Below are 20,045 nucleotides of genomic sequence, written 5' to 3'. Positions count from 1 at the left end.
ATTTGTATTTTTGTAGAGATGGGTTTCACCATGTTGACCAGGCTGGTCTTGAACTCCTGACCTCAGGTGATCCGCCTGCCTTGGCCTCCTAAAGTGCTGGGATTACAGGCATGAGCCACTGTACCTGGCCCTGCAGAAATCTTCAGTCAAGAAATCTTGACTCAGTCACCTACCAAATGTGGGACCTTAAGCCTCAGTTCCCTCACCTGTCAAATGAAGTAGCATCACTCACCTTGCAGGGTTGTTTTACAGATCAAACTAATGAGCAGGTGCTGGAAAACTTTCAGCACAGTGTCTTTCTGAGCTCCTACTCTGTTCTGGGGGCTGGGGACAGAGTACTGAGGTCATGAAAAGGAACCAGTCCAGCGGTTCATGCACAAGTATAGGTATCTACCAATTCCTCTTTCATCCATCCCCTGCCTTATTGAAATACTAAACAAAACAGAGTGATATGAGGCAGCCTACCGTATACCTATAATACAACAGAATCAAAAATAAAATAAGAAGCTGGGACATAGGGAAATGAAGATAGGAAAATATACTGCAGCTGGGAAAATGTTAGTAAACAAAATATACGTCAGAAAATCCCATATATTTGCTAGGCATAGACACGAAATTTGTTCTGAACTTCCAGATAGTCACACACAAAACTATGCAGTAAAGATTACTAATGTTCTCAAGTCAGGCACAAGCCAGTTTCCAAGGGGAAGACCTGCTTTCCTGATTGCAGTGTCATGAAGGGGATAAAAAGGGAGAAAATGACATTGGCTGTAGCAGTAAATTCAGGAGAGTTTTTAAAGTGCTATTTGTAGGAAAGGAAGGAAGATTTCTCAAGGACCATCTCTACATGAGGGAGGGCACCTCACAGGCTATCTCTACATGAAGGGGGCTTCTCAAAGACGATCATAAAAAGGAATGACTAAGGATTTCCTCGAGGGCTATTTGGTTTTTTGTTTGTTTGTTTGTTTTAAAAGAAAAATCAATAGTTTTTAAGGTACAGGTGTTTTTTGGTTACATGGATACGTTCTTTAGTGGTGATTTGCGAGATTTTGGTGCACTCATCACCACAGCAGTGTACACTGCACCCCATGTGTGGTCTTTTATTGCTCACCCCACTCCAGCCTTCCCCCTCTCTAAGTCCCCAAAGTCCATTGTATCATTCTTATGCCTTTGCAGCCTCATAGCTTAGCTCCCACTTGTAAGTAAGAACATACGATATTTGTCTTTACATTCCTGAGTTACCTCACTTAGAATAATGGCCTCCAGCTCCAACCAAGTAGCTGCCCAAGACATGATTTCATTGCTTTTGTGGCCGAGTAGTATTCCATCCCGTATGTATACCAGTTTTTCTTCATCCACTCGTGAGTTGATTGACACTTAGGTTACTTCCATATCCTTGCAATGGTGAATTGTGCTGTTATAAACATCCATGTGCAAGTGTCTCTCTCTCTCTTTTTTTTTTTTTTTTGAGATGGAGTCTCACTCTGTCACCCAGGCTGTAGTGCAGTGGCATGATCTTTGCTCACTGCAACCTCCGCTTCCTGGATTCAAACGATTCTCCTGTCTCAGCCTCCCGAGTAGCTGGGATTACAGACGCCCACCACCACGCTCAGCTAATTTTTGTATTTTTAGTAGAGACAGGGTTTCACCTTGTTGGCCAGGCTGGTCTTGAACTGCTGACCTCATGATCCACCCGCCTCGGCCTCCCAAAGTGTTGGGGTTACAGGCGTGAACCATCCGGTCACAAGTGTCTTTTTCATATAATGACTTATTTTCGTTTGGGTAGATACCTAGCAGTGGGATTGCTGGATCAAACAGTAGGTGTAATTAATTGTAGTTCTTTAACGAATATCCCTACTGTTCTCCATAGTGGTTGTGCTAGTCTACATTCCCACCAGCGGTGTAAAAGTATTCCTCAAGGGCTATTTCTAGAATGAAGGGGGGCGTCCAATGGGCTTTTGCTCTATCTGATGAAGTGTGGCTTTTCAAGGGATAGCTCTAGAATAAAGCAGGATTTCTCAAGGACCGTCCTACAAATGAATGAGGGTTTTCAAAGGCTCTCTCTACAGTAGAGGAAAGTTCATCCAGGCCTACCTCTAAAGCGAGGGAGAGTTTTTGAAAAGGCACTTACACAGTGAACAGGGGCTTCTGCAGAGCTACATCTACATGAAGGAGGGTGTTTCAAGGGCTGTCTCTGTAATGAAGAATAATTTCTCAAGGGTTATTTCTATATAGGAAAGGGGGTTCTCACAGGCTGTCTCTACAACTTAGGAAGTTTTCTCAGGTGCTAGCTCTAACATGAAGGAAGGCTTTTCATAGCTCATATCTATAATGTGGGATATCTATCTCTACTGTAAATGACGTCATCTCCAGGGCTATCTCCACAGTGAAGGGAGCATCTCCTGGGCTGACTCCACAGTGAAGGGAGCTTCTCCTGAGCCATCTCCGTGGTGAAGGAGGCGTCTCTGTGGCTGTCTCCATGGTGAAGGGGGTATCTCCAGGGCTGTCTCCACAGTGATGGGGGCTTCTCCAGGGCTGTCCCCACAGTGAGTGTCATCTTCTTGATGCTGTATCCACAGTGAAGGAGGCATCTCGGGATCTGTCTCTCCTATGCTGTCTCCAGGTAGACTGACAGCATGGCATAAAAGTGCAGCTTAGGATGGACTGCCTCTGAATAAGTGTAAGGCAAGCATTTTAGTGCAAAGCAGTAATGTCATTACCGAGTGCTGTACAGGATCCACTGGTAGCAGAGGGTGTCAGACTTCATCTCTGATTGAGGGCAACAGCATCAGGGAGTCTGAAGGAAACAGTTGAACCAGGTCTGCAACTGCAGGCTGGACTAGAAGCTAAACAGGCCGACACTCACCCATACCTACACAGGAGCCATATGGCACCTGAACCCAGTTGTGTGTGTCAGGTGTGCGTACGTGGTGGGGAGGGATAAACTTAGTCAAATTTGCTCATCTTGTGATGCTGCACAGGATTGGCAGGGTCTTTGTCAAATCGCCAGCCCCACATTTCCCCTCTGGATGGGGAGCAGAGCCCTTCTGGGAGGAGAGATTCTCCTAGAAGAGGTTCTTCTCCAGGGCACTCTGCCTTCGCTGACTCTCCCAGGAAGGGCTGAGCCAGGCTCTCTGGGAGCAGGGTCTCTTCCCCGGGGCTGCGCTGCCATCGCTGACTGCCTCCTGAGGAAGCTGGGTTTCTCTAGCCACACTGTTACATGTTGTAGGATTTTTGGCAGTGGGGTGGCTGGGCCCTGTGCCCACTGGGAGAGGACAGGATGGAGGACTGGAGTTTTGCATTCTTACCCCGGGCTTGCCTGGGCAGAAGAGGAGGGAGCCCTCATGGTGATCCAGGAGCACCGCATCTCTAGGCCAGAGAAGATCTCTCAGGGGCATATGCCTCCAGCACTGTCAGTCACATGGTATTCACGGGAAGCGTATCTCATGGACATTACCCTGGATGCTGAGTTGTCCTGTGGGTGTTAGACTCCCTTCTAGAAGAGGGGCATGCCCTTCTTCACGGGGAGCCCTGGGCTGTGGAGACAGGCTGGAGCAGGGCAATGGAGGGGACTTGAGATCTATACTCAGGACCCTTTTTCTCTAGCGTGCACTGATAACCCCAGCACCACTGACAGTGGGGCTGCCCCCGCTTTCAGCTCCTCCTGTGCCTCCCTGGCAGCTGTGTGGGGGCCCTTTCTGTTGGGCCCTCCCATGGTGGCTCCCCACTGAGCTTAGCAGCGGGGTTGTGCAGATGGTCATCACTGTCTGGGTGGGGATGGAAGCTCAGATATCCCAGACAACCCCTGTTGACAGTAAAATAAATAACAAATGCAATCCATGGATAACGAAAAGCCAGACATGACAGAAAGGAGCCATGTGTGAAGTAAAAGTCTCTTCCCTCCTTCCACTCTCCACCCCAATAAATTACAGTTAACAGTTCAATATAATTACCTCCCCAGAGTATTTCTCTCCATCTCTCTCTTTCTCTATATATCTATATACGTATCCTCTCTCTATATATAGATATATCTTTTGTTTGTTTGTTTGTTTGTGTTTTGAGACCGAGTTCACCCTGTCGCCCAGGCTGGAGTGCAGTGGCATGATCTTTGCTCACTGCAAGCTCCACCTCCCGGGTTCACACCATTCTCCTGCCTCAGCTTCCCAAGTAGCTGGACTACAGGCGCCGCCACCACGTCCGGCTACTTTTTGTATTTTTAGTAGAGACAGGGTTTCACCATGTTAGCTAGGATGATCTCCTGACCTGTGATCCGCCCGCTTCAGCCTCCCAAAGTGCTGGGATTACAGGCATGAGCCACCGCGCCTGGCCCTAACTACACCTTTTAAAGAGCTGTGCGGTTTTCTACCCAAAGGTTGAACTTTAATCCAGCAGACCTCTGTTGTTGGACAATTGGTGGTTTGTTGAGTTTTTGTTTCCATTTTTCGCTATTACCATCAATGCCTTTACATCTACCTTGATGAACTTTTACAAGTATATTTGCAGGATATGTTGCTAATAGTGGGATTGTATGGACAAAAGGTGTTTAAATTTTTTTTTCTTCTTATTTCTAAATATTTTATTTTTATGCTATTGTAAGTGAACTATCCAATTCGATTTCCATTTGTTTGTTGCTAATATATATTTTTTTAAATTATTATTATTATACTTTAAGTTGTAGGGTACATGTGCATAACGTGCAGGTTTGTTACATATGTATACTTGTGCCATGTTGGTGTGCTGCACCCATCAACTCGTCATTTACATCAGGTATAACTCCCAGTGCAATCCCTCCCCCCTTCCCCCTCCCCATGATAGGCCCCGGGGTGTGATGTTCCCTTTCCCGAGTCCAAGTGATCTCATTGTTCAGTTCCCACCTATGAGTGAGAACATGCGGTGTTTGGTTTTCTGTTCTTGTGATAGTTTGCTAAGAATGATGGTTTCCAGCTGCATCCATGTCCCTACAAAGGACACAAACTCATCCTTTTTTATGGCTGCATAGTATTCCATGGTGTATATGTGCCACATTTTCTTAATCCAATCTGTCACTGATGGACATTTGGGTTGATTCCAAGTCTTTGCTATTGTGAATAGTGCTGCAATAAACATACGTGTGCATGTGTCTTTATAGCAGCATAATTTATAATCCTTTGGGTATATACCCAGTAATGGGATGGCTGGGTCATATGGTACATCTAGTTCTAGATCCTTGAGGAATCGCCATACTGTTTTCCATAATGGTTGAACTAGTTTACAATCCCACCAACAGTGTAAAAGTGTTCCTATTTCTCCACATCTTCTCCAGCACCTGTTGTTTCCTGACTTTTTAATGATCGCCATTCTAACTGGTGTGAGATGGTATCTCATTGTGGTTTTGATTTGCATTTCTCTGATGGCCAGTGATGATGAGCATTTTTTCATGTGTCTGTTGGTTGTATGAATGTCTTCTTTTGAGAACTGTCTGTTCATATCCTTTGCCCACTTTTTGATGGGGTTGTTTGTTTTTTTCTTGTAAATTTGTTTGAGTTCTTTGTAGGTTCTGGATATTAGCCCTTTGTCAGATGAGTAGATTGCAAAAATTTTCTCCCATTCTGTAGGTTGCCTGTTCACTCTGATGGTAGTTTCTTTTGCTGTGCAGAAGCTCTTTAGTTTAATGAGATCCCATTTGTCAATTTTGGCTTTTGCTGCCATTGCTTTTGGTGTTTTAGACATGAAGTCTTTGCCCATGCCTATGTCCTGAATGGTACTACCTAGGTTTTCCTCTAGGATTTTTATGGTATTAGGTCTAACATTTAAGTCTCTAATCCATCTTGAATTAATTTTCGTATAAGGAGTAAGGAAAGGATCCAGTTTCAGCTTTCTACTTATGGCTAGCCAATTTTCCCAGCACCATTTATTAAATAGGGAATCCTTTCCCCATTTCTTGTTTCTCTCAGGTTTGTCAAAGATCAGATGGCTGTAGATGTGTGGTATTATTTCTGAGGACTCTGTTCTGTTCCATTGGTCTATATCTCTGTTTTGGTACCAGTACCATGCTGTTTTGGTTACTGTAGCCTTGTAGTATAGTTTGAAGTCAGGTAGCGTGATGCCTCCAGCTTTGTTCTTTTGACTTAGGATTGTCTTGGAGATGCGGGCTCTTTTTTGGTTCCATATGAACTTTAAAGCAGTTTTTTCCAATTCTGTGAAGAAACTCATTGGTAGCTTGATGGGGATGGCATTGAATCTATAAATTACCTTGGGCAGTATGGCCATTTTCACAATATTGATTCTTCCTATCCATGAGCATGGTATGTTCTTCCATTTGTTTGTGTCCTCTTTTATTTCACTGAGCAGTGGTTTGTAGTTCTCCTTGAAGAGGTCCTTTACATCCCTTGTAAGTTGGATTCCTAGGTATTTTATTCTCTTTGAAGCAATTGTGAATGGAAGTTCATTCCTGATTTGGCTCTCTGTTTGTCTGTTACTGGTGTATAAGAATGCTTGTGATTTTTGCACATTAATTTTGTATCCTGAGACTTTGCTGAAGTTGCTTATCAGCTTAAGGAGATTTTGGGCTGAGACAATGGGGTTTTCTAAATATACAATCATGTCATCTGCAAACAGGGACAATTTGACTTCTTCTTTTCCTAACTGAATACCCTTGATTTCTTTCTCTTGCCTAATTGCCCTAGCCAGAACTTCCAACACTATGTTGAATAGGAGTGGTGAGAGAGGGCATCCCTGTCTTGTGCCAGTTTTCAAAGGGAATTTTTCCAGTTTTTGCCCATTCAGTATGATATTGGCTGTGGGTTTGTCATAAATAGCTCTTATTATTTTGAGGTACGTTCCATCAATACCGAATTTTTTGAGCGTTTTTAGCATGAAGGGCTGTTGAATTTTGTCAAAAGCCTTTTCTGCATCTATTGAGATAATCATGTGGTTCTTGTCTTTGGTTCTGTTTATATGCTGGATTATGTTTATTGATTTGCGAATGTTGAACCAGCCTTGCATCCCAGGGATGAAGCCCACTTGATCATGGTGGATAAGCTTTTTGATGTGTTGCTGAATCCGGTTTGCCAGTATTTTATTGAGGATTTTTGCATCGATGTTCATCAGGGATATTGGTCTAAAATTCTCTTTTTTTGTTGTGTCTCTGCCAGGCTTTGGTATCAGGATGATGTTGGCCTCATAAAATGAGTTAGGGAGGATTCCCTCTTTTTCTATTGATTGGAATAGTTTCAGAAGGAATGGTACCAACTCCTCCTTGTACCTCTGGTAGAATTCAGCTGTGAATCCATCTGGTCCTGGACTTTTTTTGGTTGGTAGGCTATTAATTATTGCCTCAATTTCAGAGCCTGCTCTTCGGTACTCTACACGTTCAGAGAAGCTTCTCTAGTAACAAACTATAGAAATAATCCCTGAAAGTATAGTCTTAGGTGTTTAAATTTTTGATAGATGTTATCAAATTGTCTTCTACAAATGGTGGCACCAGTTTACCCTTTGCCACAGTGCAGGGGCAGGCAGGGTCATCTCTGAGGCCACACACAGCAGCGGGCCTCCTGGGTGGGCCCACCGTGCTGCTGAGGGGCCCCCTCCTTCCTCAGGCTTCCATCCTGGGTGAGCAGCCGCACGCTGGGATGAGATCAGACCCTTCGGTTGAGGGACATTGGGAAGTTACTTAGCCTTGAGCGGCCTCAACTCTCTGAGAGACAAGTTGGGGAAAATGAAATAACTTGGGTGAAGCACCGCTCCGCAGCATAGAACGAGGCTCTGCTGGGAGCAGCTCCCCTTTCTTTTCCTCTCCTCCCGCCCAGGACCTTGTCTGGCCTGGTGGTTGGGTACACAGGCTCTGCCGCAGCCCTGTCACCACTAATGCCAAGGCTCAGTTTTTCCAAATACGGATGAGTATGGGAAATAATCATACGTGCCTCGTGGGCTTATTGTGCAATGGAAGGGGCATTGTGTGTGGCACTCTTGGCCCAGTAAATACCCAGTAAGTGCTGCGCTTGTAATGATACCAGGACAACTCAGCCTGTGAATCCTTGGACTCTGGCAGGCGCCCTCCCCAAGGCTGACCATTTGTAATGACCTTTCTGGGGCCCAACTGGGGTCCGCTGACCAGCCTGGGCTAGCCCCAAATTCAGGGCGTCCAGCCCAGATCTAGACTCTGATGACTTTGCCTCCTTTGGGTGGCAGCCCTTCCAACCTGTGTTCTCGAGTGATGGCTTCCATGCCAGGTACTCTCAGCTCTGGGGAGTAGGGAATAGGCAGCCAGCTGGTGGCATAGGAGAACTTCCAAGTCTTACTCATCCCTCACCCAGCCCCCGATGTCCTTTCTGCCTGAAGAACACTCAGACCCCTTTGGTGGGAAAAGCTTTGTCAGTCCTCCAGTGTCAGTGCCCCTTCTGGGCTGGTATCCCATAGGCCAGAGTCTCAGTGTTAGTTTTGCTTCTTGGACCCCTGCTTCCTCATCTGTGAGGTGTGATGTCTCCACGGACAGCACAGGGTTGCTGTGAGGCTCAAATGAGAGAACCTGTGGAAAGTGCCCTGCACACAACTTGGCACTCAGTTGCGTGCCCACTCCAGCCCCATCCTGGTCCAGCAATGGTTTGATCTTCCCTTCACCTCCACCTCCCCACTTGCCTTTCAGCATATTCTTACTCACTCTACCCATACTCCAGTTCAGTGGCACCACAGAAATGCATGTTAGTGATGTGGCTTCAGACCCACAGCAGCTTTGAGGAGGGCTTTCAGAACTAGCAGTTTACCCTTGTCTTCTCAGGTGAAGGTCACCCCCATTCTGGTCCCTGAGATTAGGTAGGACACTGATCCCCATAAGCTCAGTCACACTGACCTGCCTCAGGGCTTGACAAAGGGAACTCGACTAAGAAGTCATCCCATTCCCAAGGGGCAGAAACTTTCAAGCACACCAGTGCTTCCTGTAAGGGGCAATGCCTCACCTGTTTTCCTGGGCAGGTTCATCCATCCATCCATCCATCCATCTACCAATCCATTCATCTGTTTGTTCATTCATCTATTCATCCACCAATCTTTCCACCCATTCATTTACCCAATCCAACCAGTAATCCATCCACCATCCATCTATCCACCCACCCACCCATTCATCCACTCATTCAACTGCTAATCCATTCATCCATCCATCCACCAATCTATTCATCCATTAATCCATCAGTGGATCCATCCATCCAGCTCTCATATTTCTACCTATTCATCTACTAATCCATCCATCTATTCATCCATCCACCAACCCATCCATCCATTTACCTATCCACCCATCCATCTGCCCACCCTTCCACCTACCCACTCATCCATCCACTCATCCCATTCATCTGTCCACTCATCCATCCATTTACTCAGCAAGCATGTCCTGAGCCCTGACTAGTATGGATAAGGCACTGTCCAGCTCTTAAATTTCTCACAGGCATGGGAGAGACATACACTGTGACACATAAAAACAGGGATAAGTGCTGAGGTTGAAAATTGCAGCCTCTGCATGTGAGGATGTCTGTGCCTGTGTGTGTGTACATGCATGCATGTATGCTAACACACGTGCTGTGTGTGTGTTCCAAATTCATATCAGATCAAGTAGAGAGACACTGAGGTAAAAGAGAACATGGGGTATTTCAGGAACTGCATGATATTCAGTGCATCCTGGGGGAAGAGGTAAGATACAAGGCAGGCTGAAAAGGTGGGCAGGCTATGATGCTGAAGATCCTTGAATGTCATAAAGATAGGCACATTCTTAGCTGTGGGAGGCATGACATGGCCAACTTTTGCATCTTCTAAAGATCACTTGATTGGTGTGATGGAGGGTGATTTTTCTGAGAGTCCAGAAGCAGCAAGGCCACCTGGGATGTTTCCATCCTCCCAAGTGAAGGATGACAGGAGACTAAGGGATGGCAGGAAGGAGAGTGCCTCAAGTTTTTTCTTCCTTTTAATGTTTTACCTCATTTGGCATTAGAGTAATGCTGGCCTCATAGAATGAGTTAGAAAGTATTTCCTCTGCTTCTGTTTCCTGGAAGATACTATGGAGAATTAGGCTCATTCCTTCCTTAAATGTTTGGTAGAATTACCAGTGAAACCATCCACTAGAAAGGAATAACAGAAAGATATTCCACTTACCCACTCATCCACCCACTCATCCCATTCATCTGTCCACTCATCCATCCATTTACTCAGCAAGCATGTCCTGAGCCCTGACTAGTATGAGTAACGCACTGTCCAACTCTCAAATTTCTCACAGGTGTGGGAGAGACACACACTATAACACATAAAAACAGGAATAAATGCTGAGGTTGAAAATTGCAGGCCGGGCGCGGTGGCTCACGCCTGTAATCCCAGCACTTTGGGAGGCAGAGGCGGGCAGATCACGAGGTCAGGAGATCGAGACCATCCTGGCTAACATGGTGAAACCCTGTCTCTGCTAAAAATACAAAAAATTAGCCGGGTGTGGTGGCGGGCGCCTGTAGTCCCAGCTACTCAGGAGGCTGAGACAGGAGAATGGCATGAACCCAGGAGGTGGAACTTGAAGTGAGCTGAGATCGCGCCACTGCACTCCAGCCTGGGCGATGAGCAAGACTCCATCTCAAAAAAAAAAAAAAAAAGAAAAAGAAAAAAGAAAATTGCAGCCTCTGCATGTGAGGATGTCAAAAAAGGGGCTTCCTTTTTTGAAAGGTTGCCAGTCATTGATTTGATTTCTCTAATAGATATAGAATTTTCAGATTATCTATTTCTCTTTGCATGAGTTTTGGTAGTTTCCATTTTTCAAGGAATTTGTCCATTTCATCTAAGTTGCCGAATGTGTTGTTCATAATATGTCTTTACTATCCTTTTAACGTCCATGGGGTCAGAGTGCTGTCTCCTCTTTCATTTCCAATAGTAGTTAATTTGTGTCTTCTCTTTGCTTTGCTTGGTGAGCCTGACAGAAGTTTATCAGTTTTATTGATGTTTTCAAAGAACCAGCTTTTGGTTTCATTGAATTTTCTCTTTTTATTTCCTGTTTTCAATGTCATTGATTTCTGTTCTAATTTTTATTTTTTATTTTCTTCTTCTTACTTTAGGATGATATTGTTCTTCTTTCTCTAGTTTCCTAAGGTGGAAGCTTAGATTATTGATTTTCGATTTTTCTCTTCTTTTTTTATTTTGAGACAGAGTCTCGCTCTGTCACCCAGGCTGGAGTGCAGTGGTGGATCTCAGCTCACTGCCACCTCCATCTCCCAGGTTCAAGTGATTCTCCTGCCTCAGCCTCCCAAGTAGCTGGGATTACAGGCGTGCACCACCAAGTCTAGCTGATTTTTGTATTTTTAGTAGAGACAGGGTTTCACCATGTTGGCCAGGTTGGTCTCGAACTCCTGACCTCATGATCCACCTGCCTCAGCCTCCCAAAGTGCTGGGATTACAGGTGTGAGCCACCACGCCTGGCCTCTAGAGTTTTCTTCTATGCATTCAGCACTATAAATTTACCTTAAGTACTTATTTCATTGGATTCCACAGATTTTGATGTGATATTTTCATTTTCATTTAATTTTACATTTTTCTTGGGACTTATCTGACCCATGTGTTATATAGAAATATGTTTCCTAATCTCTAAACATTTTGAGATTTTCTAGTTATCTTTCTGTTATTGCTTTCTAGTTTAATTCCACTGTGGTCTGAGAATATACTTTGCATGTATTTTGACACTCTCTTGTCAGGTGCACTCATGTTAATAATTGTCATGTCTTCTTGATAATGTATCCCTTTATCATATGTAATATTTCTCTTTATTCCTCATAATCTTCCTTGCCCTGAAGTCTGCTCTAAAACTAGTATAGCTACTCTGACTCTCTTTCCTTCTTTCTTTCTTTCTTTCTTTCTTTCTTTCTTTCTTTCTTTCTTTCTTTCTTTCTTTCTTTCTTTCTTTCCTTCTTCCTCATACAAAACACTGATGTATCTAGCTCTATTTTGATTAGTATAAGCAACCTAATATTAACCCAACCCTTTCTTTTAACCATTTCTCCAACCCTTTACTTTTAATTTATCTGTGTCTTTAAAAAATAATTTCAACTGATATTTTTATTAGGGAGTGCATGTACAGGTTTGTTACATGGGTACATTGCATGATGCTAAGGTAGAAATGATCCCGTCATCCAGGTAGTGAGCATGGTACTCAATAGGTAGTCTTCACATTTAACATTTAACATGGGTTTCTCATGGACAACACATAATCGGGAGCCTCAAGTTTTTAAAAGACAAAATCTCCAGGTCCTAGGGATCATTTGGCTATGAAAAATAGAAGACTCAGTGTTTCTTTCAGCAATTGTTAGTTTCATTTGCTGAGATAAAGAATGCAGGGGCAGAAGCAGGTTTGGGGATTGAGGAGATGGGGTGCTATGGTCACATTGAGTTAGATGTGCCCAGGGCATATCTGAGGGACGTGTCCAGGGAAAGAGTCCTTGGTGGGTCTGGAGATCAGGGTAGGGATGAGAGTCGGAGATGCTAATTTGGGACTCAGCAGGGCTGTGATCCTGGTGGCCCTGAGAGAGTGGGCACACATAAGGGGAAAGAGAATAGAACAAGGGCTGGCAGATCAGTCGGAATTATTTTGTTCCAACAGTCGAATCCAAATGGCTTACCCCAAATAATCAAACTGCAAAAAGGCAGAGGCAGGATTTCTGTGTTTTGTCTCCTTCCCTCCGCGTCTGCTAATTTTATTCTCTCAAATCAGCTGTTTTTAAGAAGCTAGGACCATAGCTCCTGGTACTTCTGGAATTGGATTTCATAATTTTGGCCTTAGAGAGGAAAAGCGACCCTCAACTCCCACTCAGAACATCCAGAAAAAGCTGTGATTGGCTCTGGCTTGGACCACATGGCCGCTTGGGATCCCAGGATTCACGAGATTCTCATCAGCAACATGATTTGAACTAGGGGAGATGTTCCCCAAAATGATATAGGAGGAAGGCATACTGGGCAGACAAAAATCACCAGCCACTCCCTTGGACACCAAGAGGTCAAGATGAGTGAAAGGGCCAGGCGCGGTGGCTCACACCTGTAATCCCAGCACTTTGGGAGGATGAGGTGGGCAGATCACTTGAGGCCAGGAGTTCAAGACCAGTCTGGCCAACATGGAGAGACCCTATCTCTGCTAAAAATACAAAAATTAGCTGGGCATGGTGGAGCATGCCCATAGTCCCAGCTATTCGGGAGGCTGAGGATCCCTTGAACCCAGGAGACAGAGTTGCAGTGGGCTGGCATTGCACAACTGCACTCTAGCCTGGGCAACAGAGTGAGACTCTGTTTAAAAAAAAAAAAGCTCTGGGAGGAGATTGAGCGGTGCCCCAGAGGCAGAGGGAAAGGCAGGAAAGTGCAGCCTTGTAGGAGCAAAGGGAGATCGGCAGGAAGGTATGAAAGGTGAGAAGCAAAGGGAGATGGGCAGGAAGGCATGAAAGGTGAGAAGCAAAGGGAGATCGGCAGGAAGGCATGAAAGGTGAGAAGGCGGAGGCAGTATTATGGAGTGGCTGCTTCAGGCAAATTGGCTGTGGAGCAAACCCAAGGAGGAGGAGGGTACGAAAGCTGAATGGGGACGGTGAGGCCAAGAAAATGCATTTTAAGATAGACAAGACCTGAGCTTATCACTATTCAGAGGGCAAAGGACCAGGAGAGTGGGAGAGAACGAAGATGTGAGGGGAGGATAATGTACTAGTCACTCGTCACTGCAGAACACGTTATCCCAAACTTTAACAGCTCAGAATAACAAATATCTATTATCTCACACAGGTTTTGGGGGTCAGAAATCTAAAAGCAGCTTATCTGGATGGTTCCGGCCCAGGGACCCTCATAGCGTTTGTAGTAGTTGCTTGGGTTGCCATAACCAAATACTGCAGACTGAGGATGGGGTGGGGGTGGGGCTTAAACAATGTAAAAGTATATTCTCCACTGTTCTGGAGGCTGGAAATACAAAATCAGGGTGTCAGCAGGGTTACGTTCTTCCAAGCATCTCTCCTTGGTTTGCAGATGTGGGCACGGCCATCTGTCCTCTTGCCACCTCTTCACACGGTCTTCCCTCTGCACGTCTGTGTCCTAATCTGTTGTTGACTATAAAGTTGTCGTCAGAATGTTGGCTGAGCTGTGGTGATCTGAAGCCACAACTGGGGCTGGAGGGTCCCTTCCAAGATCACACAGCTGTTAACTTGGGCCCTCAGTTCTCACCACACAGGCCTCTCCTTCGGGCTGTTTGAGCATCCTCACAACCTCCAGGCTTCCCAGGCCAAGTGATCTTAGAGGGAGAGCAAGCAGGAAGCCACAAAGAGTTTGTAAACTAGCCTCAGAGGCTCTACTCCATTCCTTCTACCTTACTCTATTTGACAAAAGCAAATCACTAAGTCTACACTCCAGATGAAGTGAATTAGTCTCTATCTTGTGATGGGAGATGTGTCAAAGAATTTGGGACATACATTAAACCACTACGGTAATGAGGATAAAGCAAGGGCCCTAAAAGCAGAGGCTGGAGAAGGTAGGGCTGGAAGGATTTGTGTGGGCTGTCAGGGTTCCCTGCCCCTGGGCAGTCATCTGAGTCTGCAGAGGTACAGAGGAGACAGGGAGTGGCAGAGTTGGAAGCTGAATGTGGTTTCTCTCGTTTCAGTCAAACAGGTCAAGGCATTCTGCAGAGTGAGTGGTGGAAAGGAGCTTTGAAACAGGGATTTTGGCAGAAACAGCTGACCGGGGCCTAAAGAAGGATCCTTGGACACTGCTGAAGGCCTAGCAGAGGTGCAGGCCATGAGACCACCCTGCCCCTGTCTGTAAGGGGGTGGAACACATCCCCAGCCCTGCTCAGCTCCAAGGCAGGGACTTTGCAAGGAGAGCTCAGGAATCAGTTCAAGGGAAATCACAGTATTCTCAGCAGGGCGACAGACCACAGGGGCCCATGTCATATATGCTTCCTTCTGGTTCAAGTTGGCGTTTAGAAAAAAAAGTGTGCTTCTTGTATTTTCTTTTCTTTGGGCCTTTTAATTTTTTTTAAATTGATGCATAATAATTGTACATATGTGTGGGGTACAGTGAGGGTGTTTCAATATGTATTTTATTTTTGTATTCCATTCACAAGCGTTGATCTGACCACTTTCACTCCAAAAAGATTTCCAGGCTAATTGGGGATGGAAATGAAGCCAGGAGGTGGGGTGGTAGACGGAGGAGACATGGAAGGACCAAGGGGTCATGATGGAATGAGAACCAGTTGCTCACAGGAGCCAGCTGGGGCCAGGGCGGGTCGTGGTGGGGAGGGGCGGTGGAGGCCACAGCTTCTGAAGTGGAGCAGTTCTGGGCTGTGGGAAGACCAGGCGAGCCATGGAGTGGGGGTCCCTAGGGTTGGGGGTCAGAGGAGTGGACGTCTATGGTATGTGACAGGTCATGTGGGGAGTGGCAGGACCAACATGGGGGCTCTTGTGAGGCAGATCCTGGTGTCTGGAGAGGAATAATGGGACATGCCTGGAGGTCAGATGCTGTGCGGGGGAGGAGGGCTAAAGGCCAGTCAGCTCAGGACCACGGGTGGGCCTCAAACTTCCACATGGGAGGGAGAATCCAGAATCTGGAAGCAACAACAGGTAGCCAGAGGCAGGGCAATTCCCCCTGTGTCTTTTCCCACCTGCCACCCTCTGAAAGAGCTGTCTGGGAGCCGGGATTCAGTTACGTAACAGGCATTCTCTGCATTTTTTATACAGGTTCTTAAACAATCCCAAAGCAGAGGATGTGGGGCAAAGAGGAGGGATTTTGGAGCTGGGGAGAAAATTCCCCTTCTTTGCTTACTAGCTGCATAGCCTCTGCAAAGTCTCAGCATTTCTCAGCCTCAATTTTCTCACCTGTAAAACAGGGACAGAAGCATTTCTTCTCAGAGCTGCCTCCGCCGCTGTGCATCCTCACTCATCCATCAAAGCCATTGTCAAAGTCACATCCTCTCCAAGGCCTTCATCTGCTCTTTCGCTGGACAAGTATTGACTGATGGCTATGGCCTTATAGGATAGTTTGAATTCAGGTAATGAGATACCTCCAGATTTGTTCTTTTTGTTTAGTCTTGCTTTGGCTATGTGGGCTCTTTTTTGGTTCCATATGAATTTTACGATTGTTTTTTCTGGTTCTGAGAAGAATGATGGTGGTATTTTGATGGGAATTGCCTTGAATTTGTAAATTGCTTTTGGCAGTATGGTCATTTTCACAATGTTGATTCTACTCATCCATGAGCATGGGATGTGTTTCCATTTGTTTGTGTTGTCTATGATTTCTCTCAGCAATGTTTTATAGTTTTCCTTGTAGAGGCCTTTCACTTCCTTGGTTAGGTATACACCTAAGTATTTTATTTTATTTTTTTGCAGCTATTGTGAAAGAAGTTGAGTTCTTGATTTGATTCTCAGCTTGGTCACTTTTGGTGTGTAGCAGAGCTACTGATTTGTGTATGTTAATTTTGTATCCTGAAACTTTGTTGAATTCATTTACCAGTTCTAGGAGCTTTTTGGAGGAATCTTTAGGGTTTTCTAGGTATACAATCATATCGTTAGCAAACAGCAACAGTTTGACTTCCTCTTTACTGATTTGGATGCACTTTATTTCTTTCTCTTATCTGATTGCTCTGGCTGGGGCTTCCAGTACTATGTTGAAGAGGAGTGGTGAGAGTGGGCATCCTTGTCTTGTTTGTGTTCTCAGAGGGAATGCTTTCATCTTTTCCCCAATCGGTATTATGTTGGCTGTTGGTTTGCCATAGATGGCTTTTATTACATTAAGGTATGTCCCTTGTATGCTGATTTTGCTAAGAGTTTTCATCATAAACGGATGCTGGATTTTGTCAAATGCTTTTTCTGCATCTATTGAGATGTTCATGTAGCTTTTGTTTTTAATTCGATTTATGTGGTGTATCACATTTATTTATTTATTATTTTTATTTATTTATTTTGAGATGGAGTTTCACTCTTGTTGCCCAGGCTGGAGTGCAATGGCGTAATCTCAGCTCACCACAACCTCTGCCTCCCGGGTTCAAGCAATTCTCCTGCCTCAGCCTCCCAAGTAGCTGGGATTACAGGTGTCCACCACCATGCCTGGCTAATTTTTTGTATTTTTAGTAGAGATGGAGTTTCACCATCTTGGCCAGGCTGGTCTTGAACTCCCGACCTCGTGACCCCCCCTTGCCTTGGCCTCCCAAAGTGCTGGGATTACAGGTGTGAGCCACTGCACCCGGCCATCTAATTGATCTTATTTTGATCTTTTCTCTTCTTGGTTAATCTTGCTAATGGTCTATCAATTTTATTTATCTTTTCAAAGAACCAGCTTTTTGTTTCATTTATCTTTTGTGGGTTTTGTTGTTGTTGTTGTTTCAATTTCATTTAGTTCTGCTCTGATCTTGGTTATTTCCTTTCTTCTGCTGGGTTTGGGTTTGGTTTGTTCTTGTTTCTCCAGTTCCTTGAGATGTGACCTTAGATGTGTGCTCTTTCAGATTTTTTGATGTAGGTATTTAAGGCTATAAACTTTCCTCTTAGCATTACCTTTGCTGTATCCCAGAGGTTTTGATAGGTTGTGTCACTATTATCGCTTGGTTTGAAGAATTTTTAAATTTCTATCTTGATTTCATGGTTGACCCAATGATCATTCAGGAGCCAGTTATTTCATTTCCATGTATTTGCATGGTTTTGGAGGTTCCTTTTGGAATTGACTTCCAGGTTTATTCCACTGTGGTCTGAGAGAGTTCCTGATATAATTTCGATTTTCTTAAATTTGTTGAGACTTGTTTTGTGGCTTATCATATGGTCTATCTTGGAGAAAGTTCCATACACTGAGGAATAGAATGTACATACTGTGGTTGTTGGGTAGAATGTTCGTAAATACCTGTTAAGTCCATTTGTTCCAGGGTATAGTTTAAATCCATTGTTTTTTTTGTTGTTGTTGTTGACTTCTGTCTTGATTACCTGTCTAGTGCTTGTCAGTGGCGTATTGAAGTCCCCCACTATTATTGTGTTGCTGTCTATCTCATTTCTTAGGTCTAGTAGTAATTGTTTCATGAATTTGGGAGCTCCAGTGTTAGGTGCATATACATTTAGGATTGTGATATTTTCCTATTGGACAAGGCCTATTACCATTATATAATATCCCTCTTTGTCTTTTTTAACTGTCGTTGCGTTAAAGTTTGTTTTGTCTGATATAAGAATAGCTACTCCTGCTCACATTTGGTGTCCATTTACATAGAATGTCTTTTTCCACCCCTTTACTTTAAGTTTATGTGAGTCAGGTGATTTTCCTGAAGGCAGCAGATGCTCGGTTGGTGAATTCTTATCCATTCTGCCATTCTGTATCTTTTAAGTGGCACATTTAGTCCATTTACATTCAACATTAGTATTGAAATGTGAGGTACTATTCCATTCATCATGCTATTTGTTGCCTGTATACCTTTTAATTGTATTTTTGTTTTATAGGTCCTGTGAGATTCATGCTTTAAAGAGGCTCTGTTTTGATGTGTTTCCAGGATTTGTTTCAAGATTTAGAGCTTTTTTAGCAGTTCTTGTAGTGCTGGCTTGGTAGTGGCAAATTCTCTCAGCATTTGTTTGTCTGAAAAAGACTATCTTTTCTTCATTTATGAAGCTTAGTTTTGCTGGATACAAAATTCTTGGCTGATGATTGTTTTGTTTAAGGAGACTGAAGATAGGGTCCCAATCCCTTCTAGCTTGTAGTGTTTCTACTGAGAAATCTGCTGTTAATCTGATAGGTTTTCCTTTATAAGTTACCTGGTGCTTTTGCCTCACAGCTCTTTTTTTTTTTTTTTTTTTTTTTTTTTGAGGCGAAGTTTCACTCTGTCGCCCAGGCTGGAGTACAGTGGCCAGATCTCAGCTCACTGCAAGCTCCGCCTCCCGGGTTTACACCATTCTCCTGCCTCAGCCTCCTGAGTAGCTGCGACTACAGGCCACCTCGCCCGGCTAGTTTTTCTGTATTGTTTTAGTAGAGATGGGGTTTCACCGTGTTAGCCAGGATGATCTCAATCTCCTGACCTCGTGATCCGCCCGTCTCGGCCTCCCAAAGTGCTGGGATTACAGGCTTGAGCCACCGCGCCCGGCCTGCCTCACAGCTCGTAAGATACTTTCCTTTGTCTTGACTTTAGATAACCAGATGACAATGTGCCTAGATGATGATCTTTATGTGATGAATTTCCCAGGTGTTCTTTCTTGTATTTGGATGTTTAGGCCTCTAGCAAGGCCAGGGAGGTTTTCCTTGATTCTTCCCCAAAAAATGTTTTCCAAACTTTTAGATTTCTCATCTTCCTCAGGAATGCAAATTATTCTTAGGTTTGGTTGTTTTACATAATCCCAAACTTCTTGGAGGCTTTGTTCATTTTTTAAAATTCTTTTTTCTTTGTCTTTGTTGAATTGGGCTAATTCTGAATTGGGTTAATTCAGAGCTTGTCTTCAAACTCTGCAGTTCTTTCTTCTGCTTGTTTGATTCTATTGCTAAGACTTTCCAGAACATTTCGCATTTCTCTAAGTGTGTCCCTTGTTTCCTGAAGTTGCAATTGTTTTTTGTCTACACTCTCTGTTTCACTGAAGATTTCTCCCCTCATTTCTTGTATCATTTTCTTGATTTCCTTAAATTGGACTTCACCTTTCTCTGGTGCCTCCTTGATTAGCTTAATAATTGACCTTCTGAATTCTTTTTCAAGTAAGTCAGGGGTTTCTTCTTGGTTTGGACCCATTGATGGTGAGCTGGTGTGATTTTTTGGGGGTATTAAAAAACCTTATTTTGTCATATTACCAGAATTGCTTTTCTGGTTCCTTCTCATTTGGGTAGGCTATGTCAGAGGGAAGTTCTGGGACTCAAGGTTGCTATTCAGATCCTTTTGTCCCACGGGGTGTTCCCCTGATGTAGTTCTCTCCCCCTTTTGTGAGACTGGTATAAAAATAGTCATATAGACCAATGGAACAGAATGGAGAACCCAGAAATAAACCCAACTGTTTACAGCCAACCAATCTTCAACAAAGCAAACAAAAACATAAAGTGGGGAAATGACACCCTATTCAACAAATGGTGCTGGGATAATTGAAAAGCCA

At 44.3% G+C, this 20,045-nt stretch overlaps 1 protein-coding gene and 1 pseudogene across 1 annotated transcript in view; one reads left to right on the top strand and one right to left on the bottom strand.

Annotated features, from left to right (window-relative positions):
* MYO7B (myosin VIIB) overlaps positions 1-20,045 on the top strand; it is a 104,708-nt gene that overhangs the window by 3,442 nt on the left and 81,221 nt on the right. The window lies entirely within an intron of this gene.
* Positions 7,322-7,407, bottom strand: LOC140712703 (small nucleolar RNA U3; annotated as a pseudogene).

The sequence above is a fragment of the Chlorocebus sabaeus genome, chromosome 10, assembly GCF_047675955.1.
Source record: "Chlorocebus sabaeus isolate Y175 chromosome 10, mChlSab1.0.hap1, whole genome shotgun sequence".
Taxonomy (NCBI): domain Eukaryota; kingdom Metazoa; phylum Chordata; class Mammalia; order Primates; family Cercopithecidae; genus Chlorocebus; species Chlorocebus sabaeus.
Note: the sequence above shows the minus strand (reverse complement) of the source record. Positions and strands in the feature narration are given on the sequence as shown.